This window comes from Buteo buteo, chromosome 10, assembly GCF_964188355.1.
Source record: "Buteo buteo chromosome 10, bButBut1.hap1.1, whole genome shotgun sequence".
Taxonomy (NCBI): Eukaryota; Metazoa; Chordata; class Aves; order Accipitriformes; family Accipitridae; genus Buteo; species Buteo buteo.
Genome location: NC_134180.1, coordinates 6351511 through 6368280, shown reverse-complemented (window position 1 = coordinate 6368280; position 16770 = coordinate 6351511).

Here is a 16770-nt window from a genome sequence, read left to right as displayed (position 1 = left end):
TTTTTGTGCAAGATCCTGTAGTTTTGTTCTTGTCTTCTCTTTAGCCCCATGGTTGGGTAGTGCATATATTTCTGGTCTCTTGCACTACGCTGGCTGTTTAGGATGTAAAGCCCTGTAATATTTCTTTTTAATGGCAACTTTGTGGAGTATCAATTAACAAAACATTCTTTTGTATATGCTTTCATTGTTTGACATGTTATTTGTAGTACATTCATGGGTAAATAAGCTGGCTAAGCAGTAACGTGCAACTACTGCATATTGACACTTGACACGCATCACACTGACACAAGTCAGTGCTTGAAATACAGACATACCAGCAGATCCAAATATTTGTCCAAAGCCTGCAGAGATGGTGCCTGTTTCCATGACAAATATAATCTCTGACATTTTAAAATAAAATCTGTAAGGGCTGCGTCTTCAGGAAAATGAGGACATTATTATTAGAGAGTCCAGAAGAGAACAGGAACTATGATCAGAGGTCCAGAAAACATCAGCAACAAGGCAAGATTAATCTTCAGGTATTTTATCTAGAGTGTGGCTTCCCAGCTGACTGGCAGGACATGAAGCACAGAGTTGCACTATCAAGCTCTTTGCCTTTTCAGTTTAGGCTCTATGCCAATGGTGCTAGGTAGGATGGAGAGAGAAAGGATAAGAAAAAAAGTGAAGGTGGCTCAGAAAGCACAAGGAGACACTGGAAAAGAATGCCAGTAGAAGAATTTACTCCAGAGACGTCCAAAACAACTACTACAAAGAAAAGACCTAAGGGCATATATGACAAATATCCAAAAATCTGAAATGCTACTGCAAAGTGGAAAAACAAACGATTTTTTTTTTTTCTTTTTCAAGTAGGGGTGGCATTAGAATTAATAGACTTAAATTATAGTAAGGGAATTTTGGGGCTGGTGGTAGAAAAATCTCTAAGAATGGCTAACAACTTAAGTGGTTAGCCATGGGAAGCATATGTAAACCTCTATGGGGTAGGGCTATTTCCAATGCATACTATTGCTGAGCTCATCTTGTTCTCTTGTTCTGAGAGTAAAGAATTTAACCACATAGACAAGAGCCGTGTCATTCCACTTGCTTTAGGGGCCACTGAATAAGCCCTGGCCCACTTTAATCCTCATGTAGTCTGAGGATCACGCTTTTTATAATTTAATGCCATCATAGCATGAACTTTATCACGTAGCAGTCATTTTGAGTGCTGTAATGGAGTTTTGCAAGCATTGTGACTGACAATTCAGATCTTGTATTACAAAGACTTTTGGTTTTGTTTTGCTAATTTAAAGATGATAAATCCTCTGGAAAGAAACAACATCAAAGCACACGTTAAACAGATGCAGTGCTCTTTCTACTGCTCTTTCTATTTTTTTTAAATGTATGTTTAATTTGTTGAATTGCATTGAATGTTTCTGGCACCCTGGAATGTTTTTGGAACAGGACAGCCTTGTGTGCTACCAGAAGCTTCCTTTGGCACTGGCACAAGAGTATTATCTCTTCACTGATCCTTTGTATCTTCTGCATTTATCAATTATGTGCTCTTCTGTGAGTGTTTCACCTTTACCTTTTCCTCTTCCAGTTTTGCAGGTAAATATTCAAATTTTGTGGAGTAAAGATGAGGTTTTGCCATTTGTAGGTTAGTGATAGATGATAAATAATGTGCTTAAATTGGATTTTCTTCAATTGGGAACTAGTATATTGCGCACAGTCATCTATAAATTCAGGAACTAGTAAAGGACTTAACTTTGTGTGATGCAGTGACTCAGTTTCGATTCTGTTTTCCCAGCAGCTGTTGGGAATATTGCAACTGTTGGTCCTGTTGTTGATCTGCTGGTAGCCAAGGGTTACAAGTGCACATGCTCCTGGCATAATTTGGAGCCACCTTCGTTTGCTGAAGGTGGCATTACAGTTTATCAAGTTTCTCACAATATTTTCCTGCATGTTAGCATGCAAGTTTAGATCCAGATGGCAAATTTCATCCAGGTGTTTATCTCCGAGAAATCTTTGAGATGATCTGTAGGCTAGAAACTTTAGGCTGAGAACTGCTTACTGCTGATGCACATGCACTGTATGTTGTGAACTTTCTTTGGGTGTATAATGGAAATGTTGGTTAGCTGACAATATGCAGAGACATGGTCTCAAATTAAACAAGCTCATCCTAGCTCCTAAAAAAAATAAGTGACTTGAGCTGGTAGGGTGCCTTGCAGTAGCAGATAAACAACACCTGATAGTCATGAACTGCTGAAAGATTTCCAGTACTGAGACTGTGATGCTCTTTATGAACAGCAATACCTTGTTCAGTCTGTGCAGTTAGTTCAGTGGTCCTTGCAGGGGACCAGCCCTTCAGTTTTGGATTGTACACAAGAGTCATAGCTGATACTGTTTCCTATCCAATAACTTTTTCCTAAAGCTGGAAGTTTGTTAAGGCTAGGTATAGCTCTTTTCATCTTAAAGGTATAGCTGTAGTCAGGAAAATGCCATAAACCTGCCACTTCTCCATTGTGGATCCAAGCTTTAAAAGGCTGGGATGGTAGGAAGCTGGTGATGTTTTGGGAGGAGCACGATCCTTGGCATGCATTTTCCACAGCAATAAACCAGTACATTTCTTTTTTATTATTATTATTCTACTCTGACTGTTCCATTTCACATTGAACAAAAACTTCAGAACAGTGGTTCAGGTTTAGCTTGCCAAAAAAAACCCGCAGTGGTGCAGTTCAATATGGTTTGGGTCAGAATCTGTTTTTTTCATAGCTGGCAGTAAAGACTTAAAAAAATTGAGTGTGTCACAGATGTTACCACAGACTCTAACATGGCAGCAGGCCTGTGTGAGGAAGGTAGCCTTATTTGTATCTAATTGCCAGTTAATGGCAATGGTCTGCGTGTGCTGGTGTGAACATCTATTGCCTGTTTGTCTTCAACTCATGCTTTGTCCCTTGTCCTCTCCGACAACCTTTTGATTCTCAAATTTTCATAGAACCAGCACAGGCTGTGGGAGCAAAAAGAAATCTCTGTTTCATAGTGCACTCTAGCGCTGTCTGAAAAGTGTGCAACTGGGAACTGGTCACCATAGCCCAGCCTGATGCCTGGATTGTGTGTTGCATTCATCACAGGGTGGGTGTCACTTTTTAACACTAAAAAGTAATCTTTTTGATCCTAGAAGTCACTGACAGTGAATATGAGCTCAAGTACTTTCAGTCTGGCAACATATGAAAGCAAAACCTAACTGTTTAAAGAAAAATAGGATTTACAGCCCTGATCATGACTGGTCTGCTCAGTATTTTTAACCATGTTCCTTCAGTTTCTCCATCCAGTGCTGGAGGAACTGGGGCTCTAATAACATCCTAGCAATGTGCAATTCCCGTTTGAATGATGCTAGCGTTACTTTACTAAAACTGAATTAGTGGTGCTTTGGACATGGATCAGATATGAGGTTGGAGGCAAAAATTTAGAGCAGTATAAAGAGGATTTATGACATGAGAGTAAGATACCTATTTGCTTAATCCTAGTTTCTTGGATGCTTGATAGTAGCTGCTTTTAGTGAGGAAGTTTATTCTTGGGAGGTAACATAAGTAGAACAGTTTTAAATATCTGATGTCTGTGGAAGGACTTTTTAATGTTCAAATAATAGTATATAGGCTAGTGTTATGGAGAGTGCAAACTCTAAAGGTTGTTAATTTTAGCGCTTGCAAATGCATATGTTTAACTCTGCATATGTACATGTGAGGAATAAAATTTAAGCTCATTTCATATGGTGCTGAAGGAAGGATTTTCTTGTGATCCAAAACCTATGATATATTTTTGCTATTAAGATCTTCTATGCAGTTTGGCCCCTTAATTAAAAAAAAAAAAACAAAAAACACCAACCCAAACATCAACACACAACCAAACCACCAAAAGACAACTCCTCAAAAAAAAACCCAGCTAAGAAAGTTGGCCTGTGTAGGAAGACTTTTGTGAAAACTCAATTCAAGTATTTTTCCTGCACAGGGGCTACTATTGCCAAACAAACTGAAGCTGTGGAAGTGAAGTGCAGCTGGGATGTAAAGAATGAGGGATTTAGTTCTCTGTAAGGACGTAGTTAGTCATCAACAGCTGTGTCAGGGATGCCGATAAAATGAATATCCTCTCCTGATTTTTATCTTGCATTTCATTTATCTTGTCAGTCAGTTAATCACATACACTATTAGTTTTCATAGTTCTAGTTCACTGGATTGCTGAATTGTAGAAACCCTTGTGTGAAGAAGGTAACTCTCCTTTCACACAGACTGTAGAAGGTGTAGTATTTGCTAGGTGATGACTTGCAAAATTGGCGCATGGTATCTACAAGGATAGATAAATCAGTGATTTTGTGACTTTTATCTATGATATAAGTATCTTGTATCTATGGTACAAGCAAGATTTTTCTGTTGTTATTTTTTTGCAAGTAATAACAAAGAACTGAATATATCACCTTACTTGCATCTTCCTGTGCTCACAATAGGATAGAGCCATTGCGAAGACCAAGAGAAAAAGTAATGTCATTTCCAAGTAGTAAAAGACCTTTTTGGTAAACGTTTGTTTTTCCAAAACTGTAGGTCTTATTGTAATATGTGCATCAGATTTTCAATTCAGTCTGGGTGGGTTCTTTCCACCCTATGTCTATATAGCTCTTCATGGTTTTGATATCAGCCCTCCCCCGACTGAATTACAGTCCTGTATCCAATTGCACAGCATATCATAATATATATATTTTTATATTTGTAAATACATTGTAATACATAGCATTTCCAGTGACCAAATGTAGATTTGCTTCTTCCTTCTGTGATGTAATATGGGAAAAATCCTACTTCAAAATTAACTTTGGGGGGAACAGAATCTTAGGACAAGAGATGAGAAATATCCCAAGGGTTTCTGCAGAGTGAATTTTCCATGGAGTAATTAAACCTATTTAAGGCATACATAGATACGTTGAAACAAAACAAAATTGAAAATGACCGGTCAACTGAAATTGCAGTGGGTTTTTTTTCTTCTGTTTTGCTTTCAAAAAACACTGGAATTTACTTTCTTTTAACCTGTTTTAGTTCAAAGCTGTAAAAGTTTTCTAAAACTGTAAAATAAAGATACTTAATTTTTGAACGGAATTTTGCTATTTTGTATCACCTTTACATTTGAAATCCAGTTGTTTACTTTTTATTGTTTGCACCAGGATGCGATAAAATATCTTTTGTGATTTAAAAGATCACTGTGCACAGCTTCCATCTTGGGCTGGATTCCACACAAAATTCTTAAAACTTGCCCATGGCTTTTCAAGTTTTCGGTTAATGCACAAGACTTGATACAAGAAAGTGTTTCACATCACCAAGCAGTCCATGCAAGTCATCTCTTTTCCCTGCTTTTATAACCCTGATGTGATGGTTGTACTGATACAATCAGTTTTGACAAATCTGTTGCGTGTCGTAGTGCTGCTATTGCTTGGGAAGGAAGGTGGTTACTAACAGTCCCTCTTTTTAAAAAATAGTAAATTTCTATTGAATTACAGAGGAAGTCATGGATGTATCCGAGAATGGTACAAACTGAAAACAGGTATGTTTCCACTCTGTGGTTTCGTGCCCATGGTTTTCAGTATGCCCTGCATATCACTTTTAGACATGCAAATACAGCCAGGAAGACAAAAATTGAGAAATTTCTTGTGTTGCCTGGCTTAAAAAAAAAAAAAAAAAAAAAAGAAGTTGCAGCAGTGAGACAGCCTTTCTGTTGCTGGGGAATCAAGAGACAGCTACTTCCATTCAAACAAAGAGGGTTCAAAACCAGAAAGACTGGTTTTGTGTTAAATAAAGGGTAGTAAATAGTAAAATACAGTCTGGCCACAAAGCTCATCCTAAGGTCTTCTAAACCTCATCCTATATTAGTTGAAACAGTAACTAGTGTTCTAGATTTAAACATACACCTGTGTAGTAGAACAAAATTAGCACAATGAACAAGTTGTGTGACTTCTATATTACTATATCCATTGCATAGACATGGGCACAGCATTTGTTTTAAAACAAAACAAAAAACCCAACCCAAACCTAAATTACTGGTCTTGGCACAGACTAATGCTCTAATGGGGGGGGATTTAAATCGGGCGAGACCCTAAAGTGCTGTTCTGCAGAATTCTTACAGTAGAGCTGGCCCATGGTTCTACCACTAGTACCACACCTGTGTGATCTATCACTATTGATTATCTTAATTACATTCAAAGCATCTCCCAACTATCTCACATATTTACTGAAGATCTGTCCTACGTGACCATTTCTGCATCTACAGGAACAACTATTTACAAGCATCTTACCTACGTACAACTTGCTCAGTTTTGCAGCAAGAAGCCCCTGGCAGAGTCTCTGGAAGGGAAGGCTGGATTCTCCACCCAGGACAATGGCTCATTAAGCACAGGAATTGGTCTATGCACAGGTACTGCCTGAAGGCTGTCTTCAGGGCACACCGAAATTCCCACCTGGAGACCTCCTGCACCAATCTCTCAAATACTTTCTTGTGAAGATTTTCAGTCAATTGCCTAGTTTCAAGTCAGTTCCTTGTCTCAAATTAGTTCATTATCTCACCTGTGCAGAGGATGAAGTGGGGAGTCCCTGGACCACCTCGGGACTTGATGACTTAGCTGCACTGGCTGTGCACACAGGGACAACCTTGATCCCCAGCTATACCACAAATGAAAGACACGCTTGAGTTGTATACTCACGGCTCACGTGTAACAAGTTCCATAGCTCTTGCCACGTATCCCAAATTATTTTAATTTTTTTTTTCTGTTTTAGAAGGGAATGAAGATTGCATATTGTACATATCAGATAAGAGAGAGCTTTTCACTCACCATAATGAACTGCAGCAGCCCAGATTTCCAGCATTCAGAGGCCCAGTGCTGTTGTGTAGTAGGAGGTGGAAGAAAGTTACTGGAACAGAAAAATAGCAATGATGAGTGAAAATACAAAGCTCTGAACTTCTTTAGCCTTTAAGCATAATATTAGGTATGAATCTGTGGTATTTTTCTTTTTGTGGGAACTGTATTCAAGCAAATACAGTATTTTGAATTTTGATCTCGGGCTTTTCTGTTTAAATACAATTCTCATATTCATGGGTTGTCAGTCTCCACATTCCTTCTCTTCAGTATCACCTCCAAGACAGACTTGACTCTCTACATCACCTTTGCATACTGCTTTCAGTAAAAGAGTTCCTTGGAGAGAGCTGCAGCTTTGGGATGAGGTGTGCTATGGGTCTCCAGTAGCTCCTAGGAATCATCCTGTTCCCAGCAGCTGCTCCTGAGCAAGTCCAAAACAACCCCTGGCTCTAGCCCAGGGGAACCTTCCAATCTTCTCAGATATTTTTAAAGGACTGCTTTTTTCACTTTTACCTCACTGGTTAACTGCAGTGGAGCAGAAGCAGTAATCTACTGTTATATCTTATTTTTGGGTTGATGCATCAGATCAGGACAGCTGTCACTAGTTCTTTCTTCCTTTCCTATAGTCTTTTCTATTTGGATTGGTTTATTGCTCTGAAATCAAGCTTTAAAATGAAATTAAATCAACAGCTACTTTTGTTGTTCCCTTCAGGTCTAAGAAATGTCTCTTCCCAGTGCAGAAAAAGAATATGAAAAAAGGAAATCTGCACGGAAAATGTGGCTTGGGGCTGGTGCTGCAGAGTGTGTGATGCCCATCCTTGATGTATCAGAATGGGGTTCTGATGATAAAATAACTCTTAATTTCTGATAAGTTGCCATAAGCTGTTATTTTCTGTCCCTATTCCATTTCTTAGCTGTTGTATCACAGGAAGAGAACCAGGAGACACAACCATTAAATCTCACCTTTGTTTTTCCCATGCCCTCAGTAAAAAGCCTTTCCCAGGAAGCAGAATGAAACAAATTATCTTTTAAATCCTTTCACGTAAAGCCCTCCTTGCTGTGTACTTTGCACCCAGACATTTTTGGCCATTGAAATAATTATGTATCCTGTGCAAAGCATTTCTCAGCACTCCAACGTGTAATGTGGCAAACCAGCCAAATACTGTTAAAGGTGTTTAAATCCTCCTGGTGCATCATGATGTTTTCCCAATTGTTGGGTTGAATTTTGAGTATTGTGTTGCTTTAGTGCAGTGTTTATTTTATCTGTACACTGTAATAGTGTGTGCAGCAAATCTGCAATGAGCAGAGTGGACCCAACAGCCCCTGTTGAGTTTGGTGAGTTTGAGGCAATCACATTCACAGTGATTGCCTTCTCGTTTAATGTTTGTGTGTTTGCTCCTAGCCCCTTTGGGAGTGCAGAGACTGCTACTGCTACTCCTCATTTTTAACCTATTCTACCACTAATGCCCCTACTAGATTTTGCTGGTTTCTTCTCTTAGTGCAGCCATATCTCCCCTCCTCCCCTTATTGCTTTTGAGGTTTGGTCAAGCAGTTTTGTCTTCCCCAGACCCACATAGATATGTGCAGGTTGTTCTTTATCTGCTGAACTTTTAGGAGCATATCAGTCTTCTGCTCAGCTCTTTCATAGGGATGTACGTACGGTACACGCAGTCTGTTGGTAAGGACAGGAGCTATTTGTGGCATTCACTGGCTCACTTACAGCCAAATGTGTTTATATTCAGGGACTGCTGCATTTTCCTGGTTCTTTCAACCTGCAGGAGGAATTTTAACCAGCCAAGTCTTCATTACTGGTGCTCAGGAGGAAACCTGAAACAGTTTTCAGTGGTTGCTGCTCGGTCTGGAGAGATCTGTGGGATAGCAGATGTTAGGAATGAAAGAATAAGCTCTTATCAAAACCAACTTCAGAGAAGTCTCTAAGATCATTTTATAATTTAAAAACCTTGCATTCTTTCCTTGCTTTGCTCTTTAAACACACTAACTGCTAAAGTTTGCCATTAATGTTGAAGCTGCTTGGGATCAGAATTGGCCATTGGGTGAAAGCTGACTGTCAAGCAGCAGGCAAAAATTCAGATTAAAGCAAAACGAGTTCTCAGTTTTTCATCTGTTTTTCATCTTTTCGAGATGGCGGAAGGCTCATTTGTGGGCTCAAACATCAACTCCAGCACAAAGAACCCTCCCTGTCCAGTTTTGCCCTCTGCGGTAGGGGGGTGTGATGCTAAATAATCCCTGCCTGTCCCTGTGCAGCAGTTAGGCCATTTTCCTCACACAGATATGATAAACAGAGGATAGACTGTAAGGGCTATGGGTGTCTGACTGAGAAAATGAGCGGGTTTTTTTGTAAAAGTGCTTCACTTGACTGTTTTCTGTGTGCATGGGACAGTGCTTGTTAACCACTCACCCACACGGGTTTACTGCGGGGGGGGGGGGGGGGGGGTTGACAAGTTCTGGTGAGTGGAGTGAATTCGGTGCAGCTGGCACGAATCACCAGCACTTCAGGCAGCAGTTTTGCTCTCTGTCCTGCTGGCGGAACGCTCCTGAAGTTGTAGCAAACTGCAAAAACTGTTCTCCGGGCTGGGGAGAGGCAAAGAGCTGGCGCATCTCTGCTCCAGTTTCCACCGCAGGCAGCTAGGGGAGGGGAAAAAAGTGCTTCAACCCAACGCCCAGTGAAGAAACAAACCAGCTTTTCAGGGTGAATGGTTTCTGCTTCTCAGGCTGTGCCTTTAAGCTTCGTATCCAAAGTCCCCGTGTGCGCCCCCCCCCCGCCTCCCGCGGCCGGTGTGGCCGGACAGTCCCTGCGGGAAGCGAGCTCGCAGGACGCACTGCTCCGGGGGGAGCAGATTTCTAGGGAAAAACACCTTGGTGGCAACGGGAAAAGCAAATCAGGTGAGTTCCTGCTCTTTCTTAACAGTCTTTTTCATTTCCTTCGAGGAGTCGGGCTCTCTTGGCTCGGGTGGGAAGAGAAAAACCTGCAGCTGCTCTGATAACTGCACCCACCCGTGGTCCCACCATCACCACCACGGGTGTTTCTTGCCCCCCTCGTGGTCCCACGCCTGCACAAAGCACCCGACCCAAATATCCAGCGAGGCAAACGCGGGCAGCGCAGGCACAGCCAGCCATCCCTCCTGCGGTCCGCCCTGGGGCTTCGGCAATCCCTCCTCCTCCTCCTCCTCCTCCTCGCTTTTCCAGCAAGGTTTGCTGCCTGCACTCGATTTCCAGCCAAGTGGGAATTTGAAAATGGTCCTCCCGGTTGAATTTCCCCTCCCTGCTTGGGGAAATTCCTCTTGCTTTGCTGGCTCTAAGGAAACTGCTTGTTTATCAATTTATTGCCTGTTAGAGGAAACATCTAAGCTTTTATTTCGACTAACAGATGCAAATAACTTCAGGGCTTCCTTTTTAGTCCTTTATGGCTAAATAATTTCCCTTATGTGATCCTGGAGTGCTTTTTAAGTGTTTTTCTATTCTAAAATGGTTCGAGGGAGGTCGGGAGCACTTTGCACAAATGAATTGGTGATGCTGGAGGGGATTTGTTCTGCTCCTCAGACCAAAGGAACCAACACTGGCCACAGAAATGGGCTCCCCATTGAATGTCTGTGGAAGTTCGACACTTCTGCCAGTTGTGCCCTGCAGGTTATATTTCTGTAGGACACTTCATCTTTTGTCTGTTAACCAGCATATCCTCAGTTACACCAAATGTGTGATCTAATGGATGAGCCTTGGTGGAAAGTGATCTCTGGACCCTCTTCTCTGAAAGTACTGGTTAAGGACAAATGTCTTAGTTTCTTTAACATTCTGGAAACCAAACGCAGAGAATCGTCTACATTATTTAAATGTTATAGCAAATTATGAAATATTCTAGAAAGTTGAGGGTACTTCATGGGAAATAAAAAGCGCAGCTTTAGCAATAATGCAGACCTAAATGCTCAGATAAGCAATATTATCACTGTATGAAATAGGCTAGTGGCACAGCCATGGCTGTGAGCAGTTTTGACCTTGGCATGAGACAAATCTTGTAGCAACCTCCATGGGCTTGGAATAGCAGCACCATTTGAGCTAAAGGAAACGTTTCTGCAGCTGGATGGTGCTTTGTTCCCACAAATGAAGGAAAGGGCTTGAGAGTGCTGTCACGCTGCTTTGCACCCACTTGTCTTCCAGTCCTGAGGCTGCCCTGCAGAGATTTCAGGCATATCGCCCTGTATCCCACTCAAGGGAGGTCCCTGTGGGTGAAGGTGCCAAGCAAGGCAGCACATGGCAGTGCAGGATTTGAGCAGTCGGTATGTGCCAGCATCCTGTGGCCTGTGCTTGGGGATGGTCTCCTCCGGCAGGAGGGGCTGACCGAAGCTGTACACGGTCACACAGCCTCAGCGCTTGAGTTTAGCAGACGACGCTATCCCGTGTCGAGTTTTATTCTGCAGCCTCTGAAGTCAATGACAAAAATCCCATTGACTCGGATGCTGTGATTTCTCTGCTTGACTGATATCTTTCATCACTGGCTGGTTTCTCTATGTGAATTCTTCCTTTGAGGGAGCATGCATTGCAGATGACTGGTTTCAGGGTAGCATGGGGGTTTTGTGCCCATGAACGTTAATGCCTACCTGTCAAACTGTAATAATGGCTGAAGCTAGGTACAAAAAAATGTAATTTACACATTGCTTCTAATGTATATAAGCTGGTAAGAAAGAATAAAATGTGATTATCTGCAAAATGAGGACACCTACTTTAGCCCCTCTTCCTACAAGAACCTCTGGTCCCAGTATGTCCACCAACTTCATCAGGACCAAGATTTCTCCCACAGCCTTTGCAATGGGCCAGACAGTGTCCAAGGGAGGAGGATGATTGTCACTAAAGGAAATGCCAGAGTTAAGCATGTGAGTTTTTCTTAGCCATTCATGAGCTGAAAAGTATCAAATTATATAGCACTCCTATTGTGAAAAGTAACTGGACAAAAATTGCACTTCCTTGCTTACTGGATACTCCCCATGTGTATTCAGTATTTACTATCTGTACCGAGTTGTCAAGCCAGCACAGTTGGGGGGAAGGAAGGCAGCCTTTATTTACTCTGTAATCCATGGTTAGAAGTTAAAAAGTAATTGCAGGTACAAATCTGCCCCGTACTCTGTTACCAGAGGGAGAGCTTGGAGCTGAGTGTTTCCAAGGTGGAAATGATGTTAGAGCCTTTGTTACCAGCGATAATACAAGCACCAGGGAGCTCAGCCTGTCTGTCATGTCCCAGCTGAGACTGCGGAGCTGGCAGGCAGGGAGAGGATCTTCTTACTTGTAAATTGAGAGACATTTGAAGTCCAAAAGGGAAAATAAACAAGGCCTGCACAATGTCATTGGGCTTGCTGAGAGCAGGACTACAGCTGAAGCAGATGAACCTCCAAGAGGAGTGCTGCAAGGGAGCAGGCATTTGGGATCGGTTACTGAACCGAATGGCAGGGGCTGGGAACACCCGGAACAGATTTGTTCACTTGCAGGCTGCTTGTGGCCTGGAGGCTGACAGTGCTGGGGGGTCTTTGCTCACTTACCTCAATAGGAAAGATGTGTCCTCAGCCCAGGGTCTGCAGCCTCTTAGGCGACAGTGTTTCTTTCTGTTTGGAAGTAGGGTATAGCCTTTCAAATGCAGCACAACCCCACTAAACGTTAACCTACGGAGAGGTGGGGACCTGTACAGCTCCACATGTCCAGTTACAGAAGTTGGACATGAGTTAAAGCAAAAGGATTAGAGAAATACAGTGTTGAGTGGTTCAAGGAACCAGTCTGGTGGCAGGAGATGCTCATGCCACCTGAAACAAAAGGGCCATGTTAGACAAACCTGGCTTGACTGTGTCTGCTGCTGATGTGGGCGGTTTGTCTTGCTTATGAAGGCACTGTCTGCTCCAGCTGGTGTGATGCTGAGCAGCTCTGTCCTTTCTTTATGTGTTCTACCAGCTGGCTGCTGTTTTGGCATAGGCTTTTTTTCATGGCATATCATCATGTCATGATGGGCTCACTAGGAAGCAAGTTTTATTCCAATACTCCCTTCCTTCTCTGGACCCCCACTCACGGTGCAGCCCTGGGGTGCCCTCAAGCCATAAGGGGGAACTGGCACATGGTTCTTGGCCTTTCCAGGCTGACACGTCCTGGCATTGCACCACCACCACCCAACAGATACCTCTGGTTATAAATCCACTCCCTGAGGAAAATATTCTACCGTCTATCAGTAGCTGCTGCCACAAATTGCTGAGCCCCACTTGCATACAATTAAATTCCCAACTGTAAGGAAAAAAATCACAAGGCCTGACCCCGTTTTAACTGAGATATTTGAGTTTTGCTGTTCTCGCCACCAGGCTCTGCCAGCAGACCTGTTTGCACACCCATATCTCTTCATCTCGTCTGGTCATGCTTCTGCTTTCACTTACCGCAAGTGACCATTTTCTCTCTTCTGTTCAAGCTCATGGTTTGGTGGCTCGGATGTGGTTTGTGGTTCTGGTGCCTGTGATTTGAATGGTGAACCCACTAAGTGAGGCATGTTGGAGTCTACTTTTTTCATTTTGGTCTTTCTCCCTCTGGAGAAAGCTGATTCTGCTTCTGCTGCATTCCTCCTCTGAAGTGCCACAAGTCTTATCTCGGGGATAAAATCATTAGTCCTTCACTCACCTTTGACCAAATGCTCATTACTTCCTGAGGTTGCAGGTGGATCTGCTGCTGATCTTGTTGTCTGCCTTGAGCAAGTCGCATATTTTTCATACCAATGCCAGCATTTTGCAAAGGCTCTGTCTGGGTGAGGACTTACAGGCATGACCTTAGACCATGAGGCAGTTTTACAACCCTTATGTCTGAAGGCTCAGCAGACACTGTATTGCTGTGCTGAGAGCCAGACTACCTTGTAGTGGTACCAACTTAATGTGGGATAAAGCAAATCTTTTATTAATGCTTGGTTATTCAAATGGTTGCTGCATATCGGCTGCCCTTTATAATCATAGTGTTGGAGAAAACCATCCAAACATGCTAGAATACAGAAATGCAGCACGAAGGCTCCAGAGCAGCCTGAACTCTGCCATCTGGGGACATTAGGGTTTTCTCGCATTTGTTATCTGTAAATGAAGTTGACTTTTGAAGACACAGGTACCACTGTTTCTTCCCTGTGTTTCTTTCCCTGTTTCTTTCCTCTGGTCAACAGATCAGAGGATAGGCTTGGCTCGTGTCCTCATGGTGGAGGGCTGCTGCTAGGGGCTAGCAGACTGGGAACAGGAGAAGCTGCAGAAGAGCAGAAGGGAGCCTGGGGCAAAGCAGTGTGAGACAGGGGTGTGTGCATTCCTGTTCTGAAGGGAGAGACACTAAGCATGAAGAGCTGGAGAGGGCTGGGAAGGCAGAAGGGAAGGCCTCAGGAGGTGAAAACAGGGAGGGAAAGACACAGCAGAAGCAAAGGAAGAGAAATACCAAGTAGTGGAAGACAAGAGACTGGGGAACATGGAGGTAAATGAAGACAAAAAAAAGCCCTTTTGCTGGGTAGCCACCAGCAGAGTGCTGTGAGGTCACCATCGCTCTTCAATCCCAGGTGCTGTCACGTTTTGCAAGAAGCCAGTTTCCACCTAAAAACAGGAACCACCACAATTTGTGCTGAACAGTTGTGTGCTCTGGACCAGTTTTACATATGTGCATGCCACAGGGCTCACCAGACTGAAAGAGAGACGCCTGCCACGGGGAGGCTGTGATCTGTGCCCAACGGACAGACAGACACCCAGGATCTCCCTCCTGTGACCCTGCCTTGTCCCCTCGTTGCTCCCGCACGTGATGTGCCCCTGACGTGCTGCACGAGTGCTCACACATGTGCTCACACATGCACACGTGTGCTCACACACACACGTGCTACTTTCTTGTCCTCCTTGACGAGAAGAGCAGGTGTCAATGACAGTTTGGCTAATTAAAAGTAATATTACAGATAAGTGGATATTTGTACCATTCCACTTTACATTTTGAAATTTCCCTATCTGAGCCAGTTGAGAAATAAAATACCTCTTCCAAGGAAATCCGATGGAATGACGCAAGGCTGCCCTGGAGCAAAATCCAGACTCCCATGGAGAAAACAAATTGTGAGCTGCCAGGAAGCAGAGGAGCAGAGATGGTGGCTATGTCCCAGGAATCTCAGCAGATCCTTAGGGACAGCCAGAGATGGTTATTTTCACAGGACAGCTCTTGTTGACTTTCTTTGTAGCACATCTAACCTGCCTTCTCTGCTAAAATGGAGCAGTGAGAAGAAACCCCGCTAAGACAGGACTGGAAATACTCTTAGATCACCAAGTTCCCCCCAACCTGCTATCAGAGGCATCATGTTTTATAACCACTTACAATTTATAATCTGTCAAAAAAACATAAATGTGCTTTTTCTTCTCAACATTCCTACCGGAAACTCATGCTCCTCTGACAGTTAATACTCTCCTAATTTCTGCCCCCACCAACAAAATTTACTTTTCATTCATCTGATTTTATGCAACGATGTTTTTCAATGTATATAGCTCCTTGCTACTCATCTCCATTATGTATTTATAGACAGTCCTTATCTTCTTTCACTAAAAAAAATTCCAATCTCTATCTTGCTCTTGCAAGATGGGCCTTCCGTTTACATGTGTTTTTAATTCATTTTTAACTTGCACCACTCACACCAAAAGAAAATAAACTTTCCTTATGCTAAAAGGGAGAGCAAAGAAGACAAGTTTTGATTGTTTTGGGAAGTAGAAGGCTTCTCTGTCTGTCTCTAAATACTCTATTTTTTCCAGTTCAAATGCCAGTGCAATCAATAATTTTAACTTCTTTCTAGGGTCCCAGGTACCTGTTATTCTAGTATGACTTTTTATATGCAGCCAAGATTAGTTCAATCTAACTTCTATTGTCAAAATAACACCCAGCCATAGCCAATTTTGTCTGTGCTGTTAATTTTTTTCTCAGATGTGGTTGTCCTACCTTTGAAGTCCATTGGTAGTAAGACCACTGTTGCACTGGTCAGCATATCTGGACTAGATTTTTGAGCTTCCACATTCAGCATACTGCAAGAGAGCTGGTGACTCCAAAACCTATTGAAAGAGCTGAGGAGGGATCGCTCATCTGTATGTATTCAGGTCACTAGGACCACTGGAAAAAAATGTTTCCTACCTGTCTCCTCTTAGCCAGAGCTGGATTGTCAAATGGAGATACTGTTAGCAAAACACAGGGGCCCAAAGTGCCTATCTCCGCCAGGCTCAGTTACAGCTGGAAAAGAATATTGGGAGGTCTGTTAGAAAAAAAGAGGCATCTTGGACAGACTCTCTCTTCCTCTCCTCTTTCTCTCTGTCACCTCACAAAGACGTGACCTTTTAAAATTTCTTATCTAGAAGCTTCAGTTTAAAGAGCTGCTGACGTCTCTTGGAAAACACTGAAAAGCTCTTCTGAAACAGTGCTGCTGCTCCCTGTGTCCTGGGTCCCTTTCTTCCCTCTTTCTCTTTCATTGCTAGATACATTTGCATTAGAAAAGGCAGTTTGTCTGCAGCTTCCCCGTTTGCTGAAGTCGCAGCCTGATTTATAGCATCAGTAAATAGCTGTTGTTGCAGCCCAACCACTCACAGCATTTTCCGAACTGGGAGGATGGCCAGTGCAGAAGTGACCAGACAAGATGTCCCTCAGCAGGACAGAATTTGGGACTGAGGAAGGAAAAGCTGAGTGGGTTTCATGTTCTTGAAGCTGTCGATATCTAGGCAGAGTAAGTTTGAGGGATTCATTTGCCTTGCCAAGACTCTTCTGGTGTGACCCGTAGATCTGAAGTTTCCCCAGCAGCTAAAGGTTGAGTCCTCAGAAAACTCACTCTGAAGCTGAGGAACTTTGGACCTTTGGCCAAGAAGGTTGGACTTCCATGTATTTCAACCCTGACCAAC